Genomic DNA, 18,835 nt, shown 5'->3' on the forward strand with positions numbered 1-18,835 from the left:
CTTCTTTGCTTTCCAATTTACATTGGAGTTTTATTCTTTCACCCACCTGCCTGTCATCCAGGACCCAGTGGGGAGGTCAAAACCTCTGCTATACAATATCTGGCAGTAGTGTCTGCAGAAAACTTTGCAAAAGGGTGCGAGATGGGAGTGGGAGGTGAAACACAACAAAAATAGGGATGTACAGAAACATGATCCTATAAATAATTCCAAAAACAATTAGTCATTAAAATCCGGTGGGGTAGGGAATGACCCACTTTGGTCCCCACCCCCATGTTTAAATATCCCACACTATATTAACATCATAAGCTAAACCTCATTGCGATAATAATTAAAAGAGTATTGGAGGAAAGGTTTTATCCTATTCCCTTCTTTCCCTAGCAGCTTTCCCTCGATTCCTGCCCTGCCGCTTGCCATAGCACTGAATTCCGCGTATTGCAACCACAGGGTTTATTTTTGAGTGAGGCCTCCTGACACAAACAGCTGGAACGCCCCTCCTTCTCCTCCGCCCCCCCACCAGCCCTTGGCTGTGCTGCTCAGCTTCCTCTTTTGTCTCATCTACTCAGTGAATCAGAGCCGGGCAGGGTTATTGGTGGAGCTCAGTCCCACTGGCGCAGGGCCAGGGAGCTCGTCAGTGGCTGGCAAAAGAAGCCCCCGAGCCCCGTAGCCACCCCATCGGGAGAGGCTTCGCAGGATTTCGGGCTTTTCTTTTTTTTTTTGCTGTTTTTCCTCCCCTCCTCGGTGGGCTCATCCCTGTAACCTGTCGGTCCTGCAGTGAAATCCCCCCCCCCCCCTCCCTCCTCTCTTCCCCTCCCCTTTCATCAGCATCTCAGCATCCTCGGACTCGCTGCACACCTTGGCTGTGGCCAGCAGCTTTCTGCCATTGCACTAGATCCCCCCTCCCCTCCACCCCTCCACCACCACCACCACCACTTTCGCTGTCTGCCTGAAGGGAGTGGCTGTTTGGAAAGAGGAAGACTGCAGCTCAACCAAGGCTTGGGATTTTTGGTGGCTCGAGGGGAAGGTGGGGGACATCGGATTCTCTTTTTAATTTCGGCCTCTGCCATCTGGATGCTGAAGAGCAGAAAGGTAAGGGGGGCCTTGGGGGCCGGCATCTACTGAATAACGGGGAGGGGGCGGGGGAGGAAGGGGCTTTACAGCCATGGAGCCGCAACAAAGGAGGAGGCGGAGGATGGAGCGGGCCGGAGCCTTTCCTCCCGCAGCTGCCGGGCGTTTCCCAGTGCTGCTGAGACCTGGCTGCTCCCTCAGGCCGGCTCGGCGGGGATGCGCAGGTGCTCAGCAAGCCGAGGCGCAAAGGCTCTGCTGAATCCGTGCAGGCAGGCTTTCTATACAAAAAAGAAAAAAAAAAAGAAGCAGGCGTGAGTCTCGATTTCTGGGGTTTGAAAATGAGATCGGATCTGGTCAACGCTGGTACAGGAAGACCATGTTTTTTTGCCAGGATTAGCCACAGTCATCCTGATTCTAGAAACCGATTAGCAGTGCCGGGATAAAGCAGGCATAGTATTGACTAAGGTCTGACTGCGTGCGGTGCATGCATGGATGGCTCATTCTGACAGCATCCTGGGGATCAGAAAACAGAAAGGACCAGTCACATCTGCAAAGACTCATACTGAGAACTGTCTCTTATGGGGATGATACAGATGTGCTCAATGTCAACTCGGCAGCTGCTCAGATTTTGCTGCCGGTAAGGTGCATGTTTATATATATATATATATATATTTATTTTTTTTTTTCCAGCATGCCTATTCATTTAATGAAGGCAAGAACTGGGATCATTTAGAATTTTGGTATGATTAGAACTGCACAAGACATAGGATGATTTATTTCTGTTCGAATTTTGCTGTTGTTGTCCTGTGTGAGATTGGTTTAAGCAGCAAGGGATGCTCCTTCTGAGAGCGAAGGGGGCAGCTAGTGGGGGTTAGAAATAATAATGCTTGTTGGGATAAAATATCCATTGTTCCCCCAACCTTTGAAGAAGATGGAAGGAGGGCTACAGTAGCCAGAGTGAGGAGAATGAGTTTGGGTTTTATTTATTTGGGTTTTTCCTGTTCTTTCCAAGAAACCATGCACTGTGCAAACAGGGTTATTTTCTCACACTTGCCCTTGTCTGCTTCCTGGTGTCTGCGCTGTATCCAGCTAAACTGATCGGTTCTCTCCACCTCTCTCTTGTCATGGATTAGTGACAGTAGCTTGGAAAGCAGAGCAGTGACAGTGCCTGGGCCCCATACGATTGGAGCTGGCAAGATGCCATGTCTAAGAAATAACCTGCATTCCGTGAAATAATCTGAATTTATGTGCTTTTTTTTTTTTATTGGCCATGCCAAAAAGAAATAAAAGCTAAGTATGCAGCCAAGCAGCTGTGCCTTCACCAGCAGATGTCACAGGACCAGCTGGAAGTGGAAAATTCTCTTGCTGAAAGAGTTACAGACACAGAAATCAGACAACTGCATATTAAAATGTTGATATGTACCAATTAGGCAATTACAACATGGCTGAACGCTCTTAAGTGCCTTGCTTTCAGTGGTGAAAACAATGGTGAATTAAAATAAGAATTCTTTTTTTCTGACAAAAATATGGATAGCCAGGAACAAGAGAATCTAAAAACTCTCCATCAGATTGGGAAGCAAGATCATGACGGCACCTATAATTGTTCTAAATTTTACTTACCACATTTACAAATTCCCTTACTGAAAATCGTAAATATGAGGGGAGGGGCGCTAAATATTGTGTAGAAAAAGAATGTGAAACTCGGAACAGCAGGACTTTCTCCCAGCTTCCTGTGAAGTGCACACATCTTTTCAGGAGGCTGAGTCAGACTGGCGGGTTTATTGATGATGTCATTAGTACTGAATGCACTGCCTCAGAAGAAAAACAGCAGGACCCATTCAAGTTCCTGGCAACACCGTACGGCAGCAGTCACGCATGCACGTGTCTCGGAGACACTCCCAGGAAAAGAGCTCCAGCAGAGTCCCGACCCCTATGGAAAGTCAAGCTTTTCACGTGCATCCGCACCACAATCTTAACCAGCGTGGCTCTGATTCATGAAGGCTTTTTTTTTTCTCTTTCTGGGTGGGGGGAGAAGGGCGGGACAGACCTTGTGCTAGCATCTGCAGTGACCTGCTATGAATCAGGCAGGGGATTCTGTGAACCCTGATTGGCTACAATGGCAGAAGTCATGTTATTATTGCATGTTAAATGGATTCAGCAAGTTTAAAACAGAGCTACAGAGTGACTCAGTCTTTGGAGAAAGACTTCAAAGCGGTGCTGATATCCTCTCCTGAAGCACTGCAGTATCTGCAAGTTGTCATGTCTAAGAAATAACCCGCATTCTGTGAAATAATCTGCAGTGCTGATTGCAAATGCAGGCCACAGGACCACAGATACCCCAATGAATTGGAGTGCAGATTAAAATCCAGGACTGGTAGCAGGTCTTCCTCCAGAACCTGGGTCACATGGTGTTTCTGTATAATTGTTATTGGGAATGTAATCAGCGATGAAGAGAATTCAATAAAGCACTGACTACTGGTCCTCCCCACACTAGCTTCTCTAGTTACTGTATTTCAATTCTTTTATTAATAGCAGTAAGGCCCAGTCCATGGCCACACTGTGTTGTGGATACACCCACACTTCCAATCTGTTCAGGGCTGTGTAAGCAGGACATATTGAGAATATGCCTTTCATGCATGACGGCTTCACTGAAATAGCTAAAATAATGTTTATGTCAGGAGAGATTTATCTTGAATGTTCATTTTACAGATCCCAATTAAAAAAAGGCAGATGGCTGACCTCATCCCCCCCCCCCCCCCCCCCAGTGCAAAACCAGATCAGAAAACATGCAGGAAGCAATATGAAAATATGGCAAAATCAGCAATTAAATGAACTGAAAGCTAATCAACAGGAGCGCCATTCTAGCTGGCCTCGCTTTAACTCCTATGCATTCCCTATGGCAATTTGCCCTCTTCCTGTGCCCTTGCAAATCACTCAGCAACTTTCAAAACTGCAAAAGTCTGATGCCTTCTCTCCCTACCTCCCACCCCAACCCAGGCACCTAAGGCCACACACAATTTGGTGAAGCTGGGTCAAGCCATTCCGAAGTCACAAGGAGGGGAACGCGCACTCACACACGTTCAGTGCCATCTCATAAGCCGCTTTGTGCTGTGTGTTGAACAAAGAGAAAAGCCGAGGCAAAGATCAGGAAGATAACTGAACAACGAAGCCGCTGAATGGATTTTCCCCATAGCTGCAGATTGGGTATCCTGCGGTGAGACCACAGAGACCATGTGCCAAACCGGTTTCAGAATGGTAGATTTTCAGGAAGCCTTCAGTAAGTGCATTTCCATCATGAGAATGTGAACTAATCAAAGTTCATGAAGGACCCCCCCCCCCCCCCCCCCCCCCAGCTCCGGGACCTGATCTGCTGGAGACCATGTGCAGCAGAAAGCCCATCCTCCAAAACTTAAGAAACCTTTATTTTTCCTACAATGGATGCAAATTTAAGCCCATTACTGGTGGGGCTTCAGTCAAACCTGAAGTGCTGGAAGTCGAGACACATTTGTAAGTCAAAATAATAGCATCGTTATATTTTAAGAGTAAGAAGAACAGTTTTAGAAGCCAAATACTTTCAGAGTTTTGTGGGGTTTTTTTTTTTTTACATAAATTATTTATTTATTTTTTTTGGAAGGGAAAGAATTCTCAGGGAAGGTTAAGTTCACACTAATGCAAGTAAGCCAAAACAGGTCCAAGGACATCTTTCCATGTATCGCCCTTGTGTCAGACCCAGAAGATGAGTCAGATGATGAGTTTACTCCAAGGCTTAGCCACACTCCCCAAACTGACACTGCAGTATTTAAACACGGAAATGGAGAATATGGAAAGCGATTGGGATGGTGACTATCTCCACTGGGGACAAGACAATAAGTAACAGACTTAAATTGCAGCTGGTGAGATCTGAGTTAGACATTAGGGTGACATTTCTAACTGTAAAGGTTACTACTAACTGCTCAGGACTAACCAGGAAGGTGGTGGAATCTCCATTACTGGCAGGGCCGGTGCAACACGCTGTTCAAGCAGCGCACTTGCATAGGGTGGCAGCTCAGAGGGGGCAGTGGGGTGGGATCCACTGGCAGACCCCATCCCATTGGCAGCCAAGGTCAGGAAGAAGCCTTGGGGCCTGCAGGTGGTCCCGTGGTCTTTGGCCGCCAGCAGGTTGGGGTACGCTGTGGGGCTGCCAGTGCATCCCATTCCACAAGAGGCCAAAAACTAAAGGAGGCCCTAGGGCCACTGGTGTACCCCAACCTGCTGGCGGCCAAAGACTATCCTACTGGGTTTTAATTGTTGGCTATTATTTAATGTGTCTGATATATTGAAATATTTTATTGGTGTTGGGAAATTTAAAAATAATTGATGAGTTTTTAATTATTGGATGTTCTATATTTCTGCTCTTTTGAAATATTCTTTTTAATAGTATGGTTTTACTATTATTGATATTTTAAATTTCTTGATTTTATTGTTTGATGTTTTATGAGGAATGGTAATGTTTCTGTTTATCCCTTGTTGCACTGCATAGAGTTTGGCTTGTTGTGATTTCCAGTTCAGTTTTTGACTGCATGTTTCTATTTATACTTTTTGGTCTCTTTATTTTGTATTTATTTATTTAAAAATATTTATGAAGCACTGTCCAGAATATACATAAATCACCCATAGCAATGTACAAATTTAGAACCATAAAATACAATACATAAAATATATATAAATAAAACAATTACAATAAAATCACAAATTAAAGCAGAACATCACGTGTATTTGAAGGTCTGTCCGTGTTCTGCATGAGTTACTGAGGTGAGGTATTGGGCTAGCGTGGAGTTTCTGTGTCAGAATCTATAGCAGCCTGGCTTGTTCTGTTTTCCTAATAGGAAGTGGATTGATGTTTTAGGGCCTGGTGTAATATTTGCAATGCTGCCTTTTCATAGGTAGGGTTGTTACTGTTTGAGTGCTGGCAATTAATGCTGTTTTGGCATGGGAGGTTTGCTATATTGTAAAGGTAATTCATTTTATTGATGGCTTTCTGCTGGCCAAGCCTGTTCCCAACACGCAGTACATTAAACAGAATACAATATGGATTCCAAGTGTCTTTTTTGCTTTATTGCAGGGTTTTCCAATTGGCATCAAACAGTGCATATAGATTTATACGTTGTTTTAACTGATATTTTTACCTCATAAGACTGTACTTTGAAGGTCCTTTATCATGCAAAATCTGCTATTATAAATGTATACATTGTAATTGTGTGGAGGGAGGGCAGAGGTGCAAGGCTATAAGTTTCACCTAGGACAGTGCATTGGCCCTGGTGTGTAATATCCTGGGGCCCAGTTCAGTCTCTGAACAGGACTTGGCTGTCACACAGAACTGATATTATTTGTTTGTTGGTCACTTGTTCTTTGTTGATTTGCTTTAGAATTTACATGTTGATAACGGCTGGATTTTGTTGGCTGATTTGAATTTTTCTGGTGTATCATTAATTTCCTTCGTAGGACATATCTGTCAACCTATTGAGGTTGAAATGCTTGTTGGTTTCAAAATTCAAAGATTTTGCTTCTTAGGTATGGTCTGAGAGTAGAAACATAGAAACATAGAAATGACGGCAGAAGAAGACCAAACGGCCCATCCAGTCTGCCCAGCAAACTACGCACTTTATCCATTTTTTTTCCCCTTTTTTTCTCTCCCACCTGTTACTATTGGCTTCCAGTACCCTCCAGCCCTAATTCCCCTCCACCCCACCACCAATTTAGAGAGCAGCGCCGTATCTGCATCCAAGTGAACGTCCAGCTCAATTAGGGGTAGCAACCGCTGTAACAAGCAGGCACTCTTACCCACCCCTGTTTTTATTTATTTATTTATTTATTTATTTATTTATTTTTAGATAGCAGCCCTCCATCCTTCCGCTCCGTGAAGGTGGAACACCAACTACTGGCCACTGGCATCCCGCTCCGTGAATGCCTCTGTGGCTAGATTACTATGATTTTCCATGGGGACAGCCCACTAAGTAACCACTCCTCCCTGCAAATGAACTATTTGCCCACTATTGGCATTACCGAGAAGGAGAGTCTTGCATTTGCACACCTGAAATCTGGTAGCTTTCCTCTAACCTCACCACATCTGTAAACAATGTTCAGACATAAAGTTATTGTTAGAAAAAAAAGAGAGAAGTCCATGAATGGTTCCATTAGAATTCATGGTGGGGGGTGGGGAGGGACTGGAGGTGGTTGGGTGGGAGGGGCAGCAAAACAGGTAGTACCAACTCTGAGATTGTTAAGAGCAGACTGTATGCATTTTTAGCTAGGATAATTTAAGTACAGCACTTCTGCAAGAAGAGGAGCTAGTATGAGGGAACCTCTCAAGGTCTGTTGTTCTGTCCTTTCTTTAACACTAACAGGCTGATGCAATATCGTGCGCACAGGTTAACCCGCGGTTGGACGCGCATTTTGGACGTGCGCCCATAACCCCTGATGCAATAAGGGGATCAGCGCATGCAAAATGCACGTCCAAATCAGCGCATAGCTAACAGCGCTCCTCACATGTAACTGCCATGTTGATGAGCCCTGATGTAAAAAAAGAAAAAAATGTGCGCTTGACACGTACATTTTAACCTTCAAAAATTAACACCAGCCCCAGGGCAGGCGGGCTTGAGGATCCCCCAAAAGTTGAACAGAAAAGCAGGAAATACTGCTTTTCTGTGGTTCCTCAGACTTAATATCATGGCAATATTAAGTCGGAGGAACCACAGAAAGCAGCAATGTGAAAAAAAAAAATCTTGACGGCAATGAGGTTAGGATATCGGACGCTCAATTTACGAGCATCCACTTTTCTTACCTGTGGCTGTGCACGGTTTTCCTAACCCGTGCCCAGCCACCTCTCCCAGGCACCTGATACCGAGGAAGTGCTAGGGATGCACAATTTCCTCTAGCGCCTCCTTTTTAACGCAGCGGCTCAGCCTACTGCATTGCATGCCTGGGAGAGGTGGATGGGCGCACATTAGGAAAGCGGGCGCTCAATCATGAGCGCCTGTTTTTCCCGCACGGATAATGCGTCAGCCTGTAAAATAGCACTATTTGATGACTTTTAGTTGAAGACAGCGGCAGCCATTCATGGGGATGGAGTGGCTTCTGTGCAGTAACTGAATGTATAATGTGAAAGAAGTTGAATTGTAACCATCAGGCTCAGGCGATAAATCTTTATACATGAAAGACCAGGGACGCAGGCACCACAAATCCCATTTTCTCAAACTGACTTTTATCATGCAAAACTTCCATTCCAAACATGTGTAAATTATACAACGAGAATTTGTCAGGCGATTAACATTGAAAGGGGGGGGGGGGGGAAATAACTTGACCCACACAGCACAGTCTTCATGTCACTTTCCGCACATTGCATTCTAAATCCCACTGCGAAACGGTTTGAGATGCAGCCTGTACTGGGCAGACACAGTTAGTTTGTAGCTTTGGACCAGGCCACAACCGTTTTCAGGGTGCATTGAATAAGAAGAAAGTTAAAATAAAGATGATATTGTGCACCGAGCAGAACTGCCTTTTTCTCGCTAAACTACTTATTTTCCTCCAATTATGCTGAAGGCAAATGCCTGTGGCTCAGACGTTCAAACTGAAGGGGACTGTATTGCGTGCGTTTCCTGCCTTGCTGCCTCCTTGCAGTGATTAGGGACATGTGTGGCTACATGCTGAGGAAATTCGTCTGGGGGGAGCTGTCCTGAGGCTGGAATTGGGAGGCTCCCTAACCCGGGCTGCCTTTTCCACAGTGGACAGTGAATGAATGGGGTGGGCCAGAGCCAGCCCGGAAGAGTGGCGCTGGGTGACTGCCGCAGACGATGCAGGAGCAGGGATAGTGGTGCATTGTATGGGCACAATCGTCCCCGGGCTCCATGTAATTTAAGAGGTCTAAGGCAGTTAAAAAAAAAAAAAAAAAAAAAAAAAGCAAAACATAATAATAGATCCGGTGTTTCATGCACTACATCAGAGACTCATTTAAAAAGGCAGATTGTTTTCCTGAAATCCAAACAAAGCAATAACATTAAGTAATCAGAGAAGCTTTTATTTAAGGGTGCACATGTGCAAAGAGCAGCCTGTGTGTTTAAAAGCAGGATGCTCCTGGCAAACGCTAGGTTTTGACGTGCCGGGTCTCTCGTTTAGTTCCTGGAAATGAACATCATCGATAAGGAATCTAGCAATTTCCCCTGTGACTCCTCCTAGGGAGGCAGGTTCAGCTCATTGACCCCCCCCCCACCCATTCATGTCTTTCTTTTTCAGTTTAAACCTGTTCCACCCCCCTAAATGTCCCAGGTTTTATTCCTGTTTAATCTCTATTTTGCCCTAATGTTGCAGAATGTTGTTTTGGTACAGCAGAATTCATGACTGGCCTGGGCTTCCTATCGTTCTGCACATCCTAGAACGATCCCAGCACCTCATTCCCTGCCCTTTCACCAGCACCCCACACCCCACGCACGCTGACACAGCCAGCACAGAAGGAACGGCCGAGTGGCAAACCAAGTCCAGATCTTTACCCAGAAAAAAAATGAGTCATGCTCTGCACTGCTTCCCCCTCATTTGTGTTGCCGTTGTAATAAACACAAATAAATTCCCAGGGGAAAACAAACAAACAATGAAGAGCCTCCCTATATATATAGGAATTCCCTGACTTGGAAAAAGCTTAACCCCCTACATCTGAGGAAGGATGAAAGCACATCTTGTTCCAAACCACTGCAAACTCTGCGGTGCAGCAGCAAAATGCTGGCACAAGCGAGACTGCACAAGCAGAGCCAGGCCGGGGAGGGGGGAGGGGGCGGGCGTCAATCTGCGCAACGTGGCAGGGCTGGGACATTTCCATCCAATTCCCGCGCGCATGTGGCCTGCCCTGGATCCTGTCCCCGTGCTTCCAGGGCCAGCTTTCCTTCTGGCCCTGCGCTAAATCCCACTGGAGCCTGAACCCCTTCTCGGCCTCGTGAGGCCTCGGCTGGAGGGGCCGGATGAGGACCTCTGCAAAAAAATCTCGGGCCTTACTTCCCCCAGCTTGCCAACCAAAGCCAGCAAACTTCACCCCCAAAAGCTCTGGCGAGTCTGCAGACAAAAAAAAAAGAATTCATTTCAAATCGAATTTGGAAAATAGCGTAGGCCTATGGCATAAGATAAGAACATAAGAACATAAGAAAATGCCATACTGGGTCAGACCAAGGGTCCATCAAGCCCAGCATCCTGTTTCCAAAAGTGGCCAATCCAGGCCATAAGAACCTGGCAAGTACCCAAAAACTAAGTCTATTCCATGTAACCATTGCTAATGGCAGTGGCTATTCTCTAAGTGAACTTAATAGCAGGTAATGGACTTCTCCTCCAAGAACTTATCCAATCCTTTTTTAAACACAGCTATACTAACTGCACGAACCACATTCTCTGGCAACAAATTCCAGAGTTTAATTGTGCGTTGAGTAAAAAAGAACTTTCTCCGATTAGTTTTAAATGTGCCCCATGCTAACTTCATGGAGTGTCCCCTAGTCTTTCTACTATCCGAAAGAGTAAATAACCGATTCACATCTACCCGTTCTAGACCTCTCATGATTTTAAACACCTCTATCATATCCCCCCTCAGCCGTCTCTTTTCCAAGCTGAAAAGTCCTAACCTCTTTAGTCTTTCCTCATAGGGGAGTTGTTCCATTCCCCTTATCATTTTGGTAGCCCTTCTCTGTACCTTCTCCATCGCAATTATATCTTTTTTGAGATGCGGCGACCAGAATTGTACACAGTATTCAAGGTGCGGTCTCACCATGGAGCGATACAGAGGCATTATGACATTTTCCGTTTTATTCATCATTCCTTTTCTAATAATTCCCAACATTCTGTTTGCTTTTTTGACTGCCGCAGCACACTGAACCGACGATTTCAATGTGTTATCCACTATGACACCTAGATCTCTTTCTTGGGTTGTAGCACCTAATATGGATACAAGGAAATTCAAAGGAAACCGTTAGCTTTGTAGAAAAAGTACACCCCTAACTCTCTTAAGTCATCGCAAAGTATCAGCAAAGCTTTCTCTAGGATAGAATTATCAGAAAATTATTGCTGTTCCCAGGGCTGGTGAACGAAAGGAACTGATGACAAAGCCCAAAGCCAGGAATTTCCATTAAAGAGCGCCTAGGAGATAAGACTCTCTCTTCAATAAACAGAATCCCTCATTAAACCTATTCCTCTTCTTTCGAAGGGCTGCTACTGTCTCTGACTGTCAGTCTCTCCCCAGCCGAGACAGATGGTCCTGTTCGGTCTGAATTCTGCAGCCCAATACTGCAGTTTAAGCTGATGGGAGGGATGCTGTTAAAAGAGGAAAGGCATGGGAAGAGGTCACATCAACGTTTCTTCTTGGATCTGTAAGAACGGCTGTAAAAATGAGAGCAGAGGCGAGATTTAAAAAAACAAAACAAAACAAAAAAAACCTAGTTCAATAATACTGTTGGGTTGTCTTTTTTTTTTTTTAACTCTGTGCCGAGCATGCTGGAACGCGATGATTGATTGCTAGTCCGTGGCCCGGGGATTTTGGACTGCTTCCATTTCCCATGGATTGTGTTCTGCTAATAACATCTCATGAATGTGCTTCCTAGCGTCACTCATGTCAGGTCAACGCATAGCATCACATTTAAGAATAATATTAGGCTTTAGGTCATACAGTACCTTTTGATCCAAGCAGAAATGCAGAGTGCTTTACAGCCATAGTACCAGTAGCAATATTGGTACCCAGTTCTGCTTGGATGAGCAGTTACATTGAGTTGTCCTTGTCTTGATCGCTAGAAGCAGCATCAACAGGCCCCTCCCAAACCTTGCAAGGCACTTTGAGTTAGTCAATCAGTCATTAATATTAAAGCATTGTTGCCTAATTAATCTCTGTGCATCTATATTTAGTTTCTGGAGGACAGGTCCATTAGCAACCATTAGTTAGGTCGGTTGGGGGAACCCGAGCTCTTACTGCTGGGAGTGAAGGCATCTCCCCATTAGGTTCTGCTGGGTAACTTCTTTCAATCGACCCAGATTAGCCATTGTCGCAGCAGGAGGCTGGGCTCGACGGACCTTTAGTCTGCCCGAGGGTGGCATTTCTCATGGGATTAATAACAGAAGCAACTGAAAGGACCCCCTACAGCTTTAGTTTTAACTGTACCTCATCTGAGCGCCTCGCGTCTTCAGAGACACACCTGGACCAGATGTCAGAGCAAGGACCCATTCTCGCTCCTGAAGTGAATTAAAGCGAGAAGCGCAGCCCTTACTGTAGAGAAGGAACCGGCAGTGCCTAGGGCTGGAGGCTGGAGCAGGTTCTGCCGGGAAGCCGAGCTGGCTAAGGACAATGGGGACCTTCTTCAGCCGGTAAGAAGTCTTCTTTGGGGTTGAAGCCGTCGTATTGTTTCCCATCATGTCTTCTTGATCTTATATATTCCCCTTTTCGTTCTAGTAGGAATTTTAGCTGCACCAGTGCTTTGCTATTTCCAGAGCAGCTGGGGGCACCTTGCTGTTGCATTGCTTCACAAGATCCTCTGGATAATGTCCATGAATAAAGTAGTCCAGTTACCGTGTTAATCCACTTTGGATGCGTAGAATTCATTAATTCTGGATAGTGTCCATGAAATCCTTACGGTGTGAAGAATTGTGTAAACTGTTCCATAGCTAAGTGAACAAACCTGGCACTTACACGCTTATTTGTGCCTTGGAGACAAGACAGCTCAGTCCAGAGTTTTGTTCTGCAAAATCGAAATGGACATTGGTGGTGTGCATGGAAAAAAAATCCTTTCATGTCCTTTTTTTCGTTTCGTTTTGCGAGTGTGTTTTATTTTCATGTTTTGTCCTTTGGACGTGTAGCGCACATTAAATCATTTTTGTGAATGCTAAATTTTAAACGCGCATTGAGTGTTGTTTTTTTAGCGGGTGCTAACATAAAAAAAACCAAAACACAAAGCTAACATTTTCTGATTTATTTGTTTGAAAACAGCACGAAACAACACAACATATGTTGTTGGTGTTTTCATGTGGCTTTCAAACGACTGCACATCTATTAGACACAGGTTCTCTGGCTGCAGTATTACTTCAGGTAGTAACATAGTAATGATGGCAGATAACGTCCAAATGGTTCATCCAGTCTGCCTAGCACGATTCTTAGGGTAGTATCTGCCAATTCTTGCAGTTATCCCCATGCCTACTGTTAAGTGATAGTACCTGGTGCTCCCTGCAGGTTACTCCCATGCTTTCTGTTAAGGGTAGTAACTGGTGCTCCGTGCAGGTTACCCCCATGCTTTCTGTTAAGGGTAGTAACTGGTGCTCCGTGCAGGTTACCCCCATGCTTTCTGTTAAGGGTAGTAACTGGTGCTCCGTGCAGGTTACCCCCATGCTTTCTGTTAAGGGTAGTAACTGGTACTCCGTGCAGGTTACCAGTGGTGTAGCTAGACAGTTTGGCGCCCGGGGCAAGAGACTTCTTCGGCGCCCCCTCCCTCCATCAAGATTCCAGTCTTAGTCATTTAAAAATATACATTTTCTAAAGGCTTAAAAAAAATAGCAAAACCATTTCAGATTGGAACTATTCTAGTCTTCATGCTTAAATTATGCTAAAAAAAACCCAAAACCTGGCATCAGTATCTTAAATTTGTGATTTTGCTGAGATGAACATTTTAAATAGTTTAATTTTTTTTGCTTTAGTATTTGTCTCTACCCACTTTGCTAAATTTTATTTTCTAGAAGAGGGATGCTTAACATTCAGTAATTTAATCTTTCATCCAACTTTTCAAAAGTTGCACTACCAGCACAAATTTTTTTTTTTAAACTGGCAGATTCCTCTCTCACATACATACCGTATATACACATACAGAAGCACCATTCCTTTCTCATACACACACACCGCTCCTTTCTCACATACACACAGAAGCACCCTTCCGATCCAAGCTTGAACAGCTGGTCTCCGGCGGCGGTTAGCAGACCGGTGTTCACTTCTTCGGCCCCTGCCGGCCTCGATTTTAATGTCTTCGGTCCTCTTGGTCTCCGGCGGGGGCCGAAGACATTAAAATCGAGGCCGGCGGGGGCCGAAGAAAAGAAGATGGGCGCCGCCCAGTCGGCCCCCGCTTGAGGCTGGCTGGGAGGCGCCCATCTTCTTTGCTTCGGCCTCCGCCGCCGGCCTCGATTTTAATTTATTCGGCCCCCGCCAGCCTTCGGGGGCCGGCTGTCTCCGGTGGAGGCCGAAGAAATTAAAATCAAAGCCGGCGGAGGCCGAAGAAAAGAAGATGGGCGCCTCCCAGCCAGCCCCCGCTTGAGGCTGGCTGGGAGGCGCCCATCTTCTTTTCTTCGGCCGCCACCAGCCTCGATTTTAATTTCTCCAGCGGGGGCTGGCTGGGAGGTTCCCATCTTCATTTCTTCGGCCCGCGCGCCGCTGGCTCACCTGGCTGATCTTCTTTTCTTTGGCCCCCGCCGGCCTCGATTTGTATTTCTTCAGCCCCTGCCGGCTTGGCGAAGGCGTTGAGGCTGGGCTGAAGAAGAGCCAGGCGGTCGAGACCACGTGACCAGGTAGACCGGCCCACCGGGGGATGCCCGATCCCCCGATAGGTCAATCCGCCCCTGATCATTACTATAAATCTCTCATAACAAAACAAAAAAAAAAAGACGATCGGCCAGTATTCAACAACACTTACATCTGGGCTTAAAATACTAATTTCTTTTTTTACTTAAATAGCTTTTTGGCGCCCCCTTAGACCCGGTGCCCGGGGCGGCCGCCCACCCCTCGCTACGCCACTGCAGGTTACCCCCATGCTTTCTGTTAAGGATAGTAACTGGTACTCTGTGCAGGTTACTCCCATGCCATCTGTTAAGGGTAGTAACTGATGCTCCAAACAGGTTACCCCCATGCTTTCTGTTAAGGGTAGTAACTGGTACTCTGTGCAGGTTACCCCCATGCTTTCTGTTAAGGGTAGTAACTGGTGCTCCGTGCAGGTTACCCCCATGCTTTCTGTTAAGGGTAGTAACTGGTGCTCCGTGCAGGTTACCCCCATGCTTTCTGTTAAGGATAGTAACTGGTACTCTGTGCAGGTTACTCCCATGCCATCTGTTAAGGGTAGTAACTGGTGCTCCGTGCAGGTTACCCCCATGCTTTCTGTTAAGGGTAGTAACTGGTGCTCCGTGCAGGTTACCCCCATGCTTTCTGTTAAGGGTAGTAACTGGTGCTCCGTGCAGGTTACCCCCATGCTTTCTGTTAAGGATAGTAACTGGTACTCTGTGCAGGTTACTCCCATGCCATCTGTTAAGGGTAGTAACTGGTGCTCCGTGCAGGTTACCCCCATGCTTTCTGTTAAGGGTAGTAACTGGTGCTCCGTGCAGGTTACCCCCATGCTTTCTGTTAAGGGTAGTAACTGGTGCTCCGTGCAGGTTACCCCCATGCTTTCTGTTAAGGGTAGTAACTGGTGCTCCGTGCAGGTTACCCCCATGCTTTCTGTTAAGGATAGTAACTGGTACTCCGTGCAGGTTACCCCCATGCTTTCTGTTAAGGGTAGTAACTGGTACTCTGTGCAGGTTACCCCCATGCTTTCTGTTAAGGGTAGTAACTGGTGCTCCGTGCAGGTTACCCCCATGCTTTCTGTTAAGGGTAGTAACTGGTGCTCCGTGCAGGTTACCCCCATGCTTTCTGTTAAGGGTAGTAACTGGTGCTCCCTGAAGGTTACCCCCATGCTTTCTGTTAAGGGTAGTAACTGGTGCTCCCTGCAGGTTACCCCCATGCTTTCTGTTAAGGATAGTAACTGGTACTCTGTGCAGGTTACCCCCATGCTTTCTGTTAAGGGTAGTAACTGGTGCTCCATGGAGGTTACCCCCATGCTTTCTGTTAAGGGTAGTAACTGGTACTCCATGGAGGTTACCCCCATGCTTTCTGTTAAGGGTAGTAACTAGTACTCCTTGCAGGTTACCCCCATGCTTTCTGTTAAGGGTAGTAACTGGTGCTCCATGCAGGTTACCCCCATGCTTTCTGTTAAGGGTAGTAACTGGTACTCCATGGAGGTTACCCCCATGCTTTCTGTTAAGGGTAGTAACTGGTGCTCCGTGCAGGTTACCCCCATGCTTTCTGTTAAGGGTAGTAACTGGTACTCCATGGAGGTTACCCCCATGCTTTCTGTTAAGGGTAGTAACTGGTGCTCCGTGCAGGTTACCCCCAGGCCTTCTGTTAAGGGTAGTAACTGGTGCTCCGTGCAGGTTACCCCCATGCTTTCTGTTAAGGGTAGTAACTGGTACTCCATGGAGGTTACCCCCATGCTTTCTGTTAAGGATAGTAACTGGTACTCCATGGAGGTTACCCCCATGCTTTCTGTTAAGGGTAGTAACTGGTGCTCCATGGAGGTTACCCCCATGCCTTCTGTTAAGGGTAGTAACTGGTGCTCAGTGCAGGTTACCCCCATGCTTTCTGTTAAGGATAGTAACTGGTGCTCCATGGAGGTTACCCCCATGCTTTCTGTTAAGGGTAGTAACTGGTGCTCCATGGAGGTTACCCCCATGCCTTCTGTTAAGGGTAGTAACTGGTGCTCAGTGCAGGTTACCCCCATGCTTTCTGTTAAGGATAGTAACTGGTGCTCAGTGCAGGTTACCCCCATGCTTTCTGTTAAGGGTAGTAACTGGTACTCCATGGAGGTTACCCCCATGCTTTCTGTTAAGGGTAGTAACTGGTGCTCCATGGAGGTTACCCCCATGCCTTCTGTTAAGGGTAGTAACTGGTGCTCAGTGCAGGTTACCCCCATGCTTTCTGTTAAGGATAGTAACTGGTGCTCCCTGCAGGTTACCCCCATGCTTTCTGTTAAGGGTAGTAACTGGTGCTCCCTGCAGGTTACCCCCATGCTTTCTGTTAAGGATAGTAACTGGTACTCTCTGCAGGTTACCCCCATGCTTTCTGTTAAGGGTAGTAACTGGTGCTCCATGGAGGTTACCCCCATGCTTTCTGTTAAGGGTAGTAACTGGTACTCCATGGAGGTTACCCCCATGCTTTCTGTTAAGGGTAGTAACTGGTACTCCATGGAGGTTACCCCCATGCTTTCTGTTAAGGGTAGTAACTAGTACTCCTTGCAGGTTACCCCCATGCTTTCTGTTAAGGGTAGTAACTGGTGCTCCGTGCAGGTTACCCCCATGCTTTCTGTTAAGGGTAGTAACTGGTACTCCATGGAGGTTACCCCCATGCTTTCTGTTAAGGGTAGTAACTGGTGCTCCGTGCAGGTTACCCCCATGCTTTCTGTTAAGGGTAGTAACTGGTACTCCATGGAGGTTACCCCCATGCTTTCTGTTAAGGGTAGTAACTGGTGCTCCGTGCAGGTTACCCCCAGGCCTTCTGTTAAGGGTAGTAACTGGTGCTCCGTGCAGGTTACCCCCATGCTTTCTGTTAAGGGTAGTAACTGGTACTCCATGGAGGTTACCCCCATGCTTTCTGTTAAGGGTAGTAACTGGTACTCCATGGAGGTTACCCCCATGCTTTCTGTTAAGGGTAGTAACTGGTGCTCCATGGAGGTTACCCCCATGCCTTCTGTTAAGGGTAGTAACTGGTGCTCAGTGCAGGTTACCCCCATGCTTTCTGTTAAGGATAGTAACTGGTGCTCCATGGAGGTTACCCCATGCTTTCTGTTAAGGGTAGTAACTGGTGCTCCATGGAGGTTACCCCCATGCATTCTGTTAAGGGTAGTAACTGGTGCTCAGTGCAGGTTACCCCCATGCTTTCTGTTAAGGATAGTAACTGGTGCTCAGTGCAGGTTACCCCCATGCTTTCTGTTAAGGGTAGTAACTGGTACTCCATGGAGGTTACCCCCATGCTTTCTGTTAAGGGTAGTAACTGGTGCTCCATGGAGGTTACCCCCATGCCTTCTGTTAAGGGTAGTAACTGGTGCTCAGTGCAGGTTACCCCCATGCTTTCTGTTAAGGATAGTAACTGGTGCTCCATGGAGGTTACCCCCATGCTTTCTGTTAAGGGTAGTAACTGGTGCTCCATGGAGGTTACCCCCATGCCTTCTGTTAAGGGTAGTAACTGTGTTTCATGCAGGTTACTTCCATGCTTTCTGTTAAGGGTAGTAACTGGTGCTCAGTGCAGGTTACCCCCATGCTTTCTGTTAAGGGTAGTAACTGTGTTTCATGCAGGTTACTTCCATGCTTTCTGTTAAGGGTAGTAACTGGTGCTCAGTGCAGGTTATCCCCATGCTTTCTGTTAAGGGTAGTAACTGGTGCTCCGTGCAGGTTACCCCCATGCTTTCTGTTAAGGGTAGTAACTGGTACTCCATGGAGGTTACCCCCATGCTTTCTGTTAAGGGTAGTAACTGGTGCTCCGTGCTGGTTACTTCCATGCTTTCTGTTAAGGGTAGTAACTGGTGCTCCGTGCAGGTTACTTCCATGCTTTCTGTTAAGGGTAGTAACTGGTGCTCCGTGCTGGTTACCCCCAGGCCTTCTGTTAAGGGTAGTAACTGTGTTTCATGCAGGTTACTCCCATGCCTTCTGTTAAGAGTAGTAGGTGGCACTTTGTGCAGGTTACCCTCATGTAGAAGTGTTACTCCTAAAGTTAACATAGCTCACCCCTTTTTTTCATGTTAATTTATCATGGGGATCTGGTGATTCACAAATGAAGCCCACTTGGTGCCTTCTTTTTTTCTAGAGAGGAGGATGACATTTCCAGTCCTGGTAAGAATCTCCTTGGATTTGATGTATGATGCATTTGTCCGGTAGACACAATTGGGACAGATTTTCTAAAGCTTTTCTCCCATTCTGTGTTATAGGAAGAAAGCTTGTGTAA

The 18,835-nt window shown here is 46.3% G+C and overlaps 1 protein-coding gene across 2 annotated transcripts in view; it reads left to right on the forward strand.

Moving 5' to 3' along the window:
* The first annotated feature begins 576 nt into the window (after window positions 1–576).
* The window catches only part of CLIP2 (CAP-Gly domain containing linker protein 2), a 109,725-nt gene continuing 91,466 nt past the window's right edge, over window positions 577–18,835 (forward strand). For both annotated transcript variants that reach the window (XM_029612177.1, XM_029612178.1), the window contains exon 1: window positions 577–1,086. The gene's annotated coding sequence lies outside the window, so the exon portion shown is untranslated. The remainder of the gene's footprint in view (window positions 1,087–18,835) is intronic.

This window comes from Rhinatrema bivittatum, chromosome 8 (assembly GCF_901001135.1).
Source record: "Rhinatrema bivittatum chromosome 8, aRhiBiv1.1, whole genome shotgun sequence".
Classification (NCBI taxonomy): Eukaryota; Metazoa; Chordata; class Amphibia; order Gymnophiona; family Rhinatrematidae; genus Rhinatrema; species Rhinatrema bivittatum.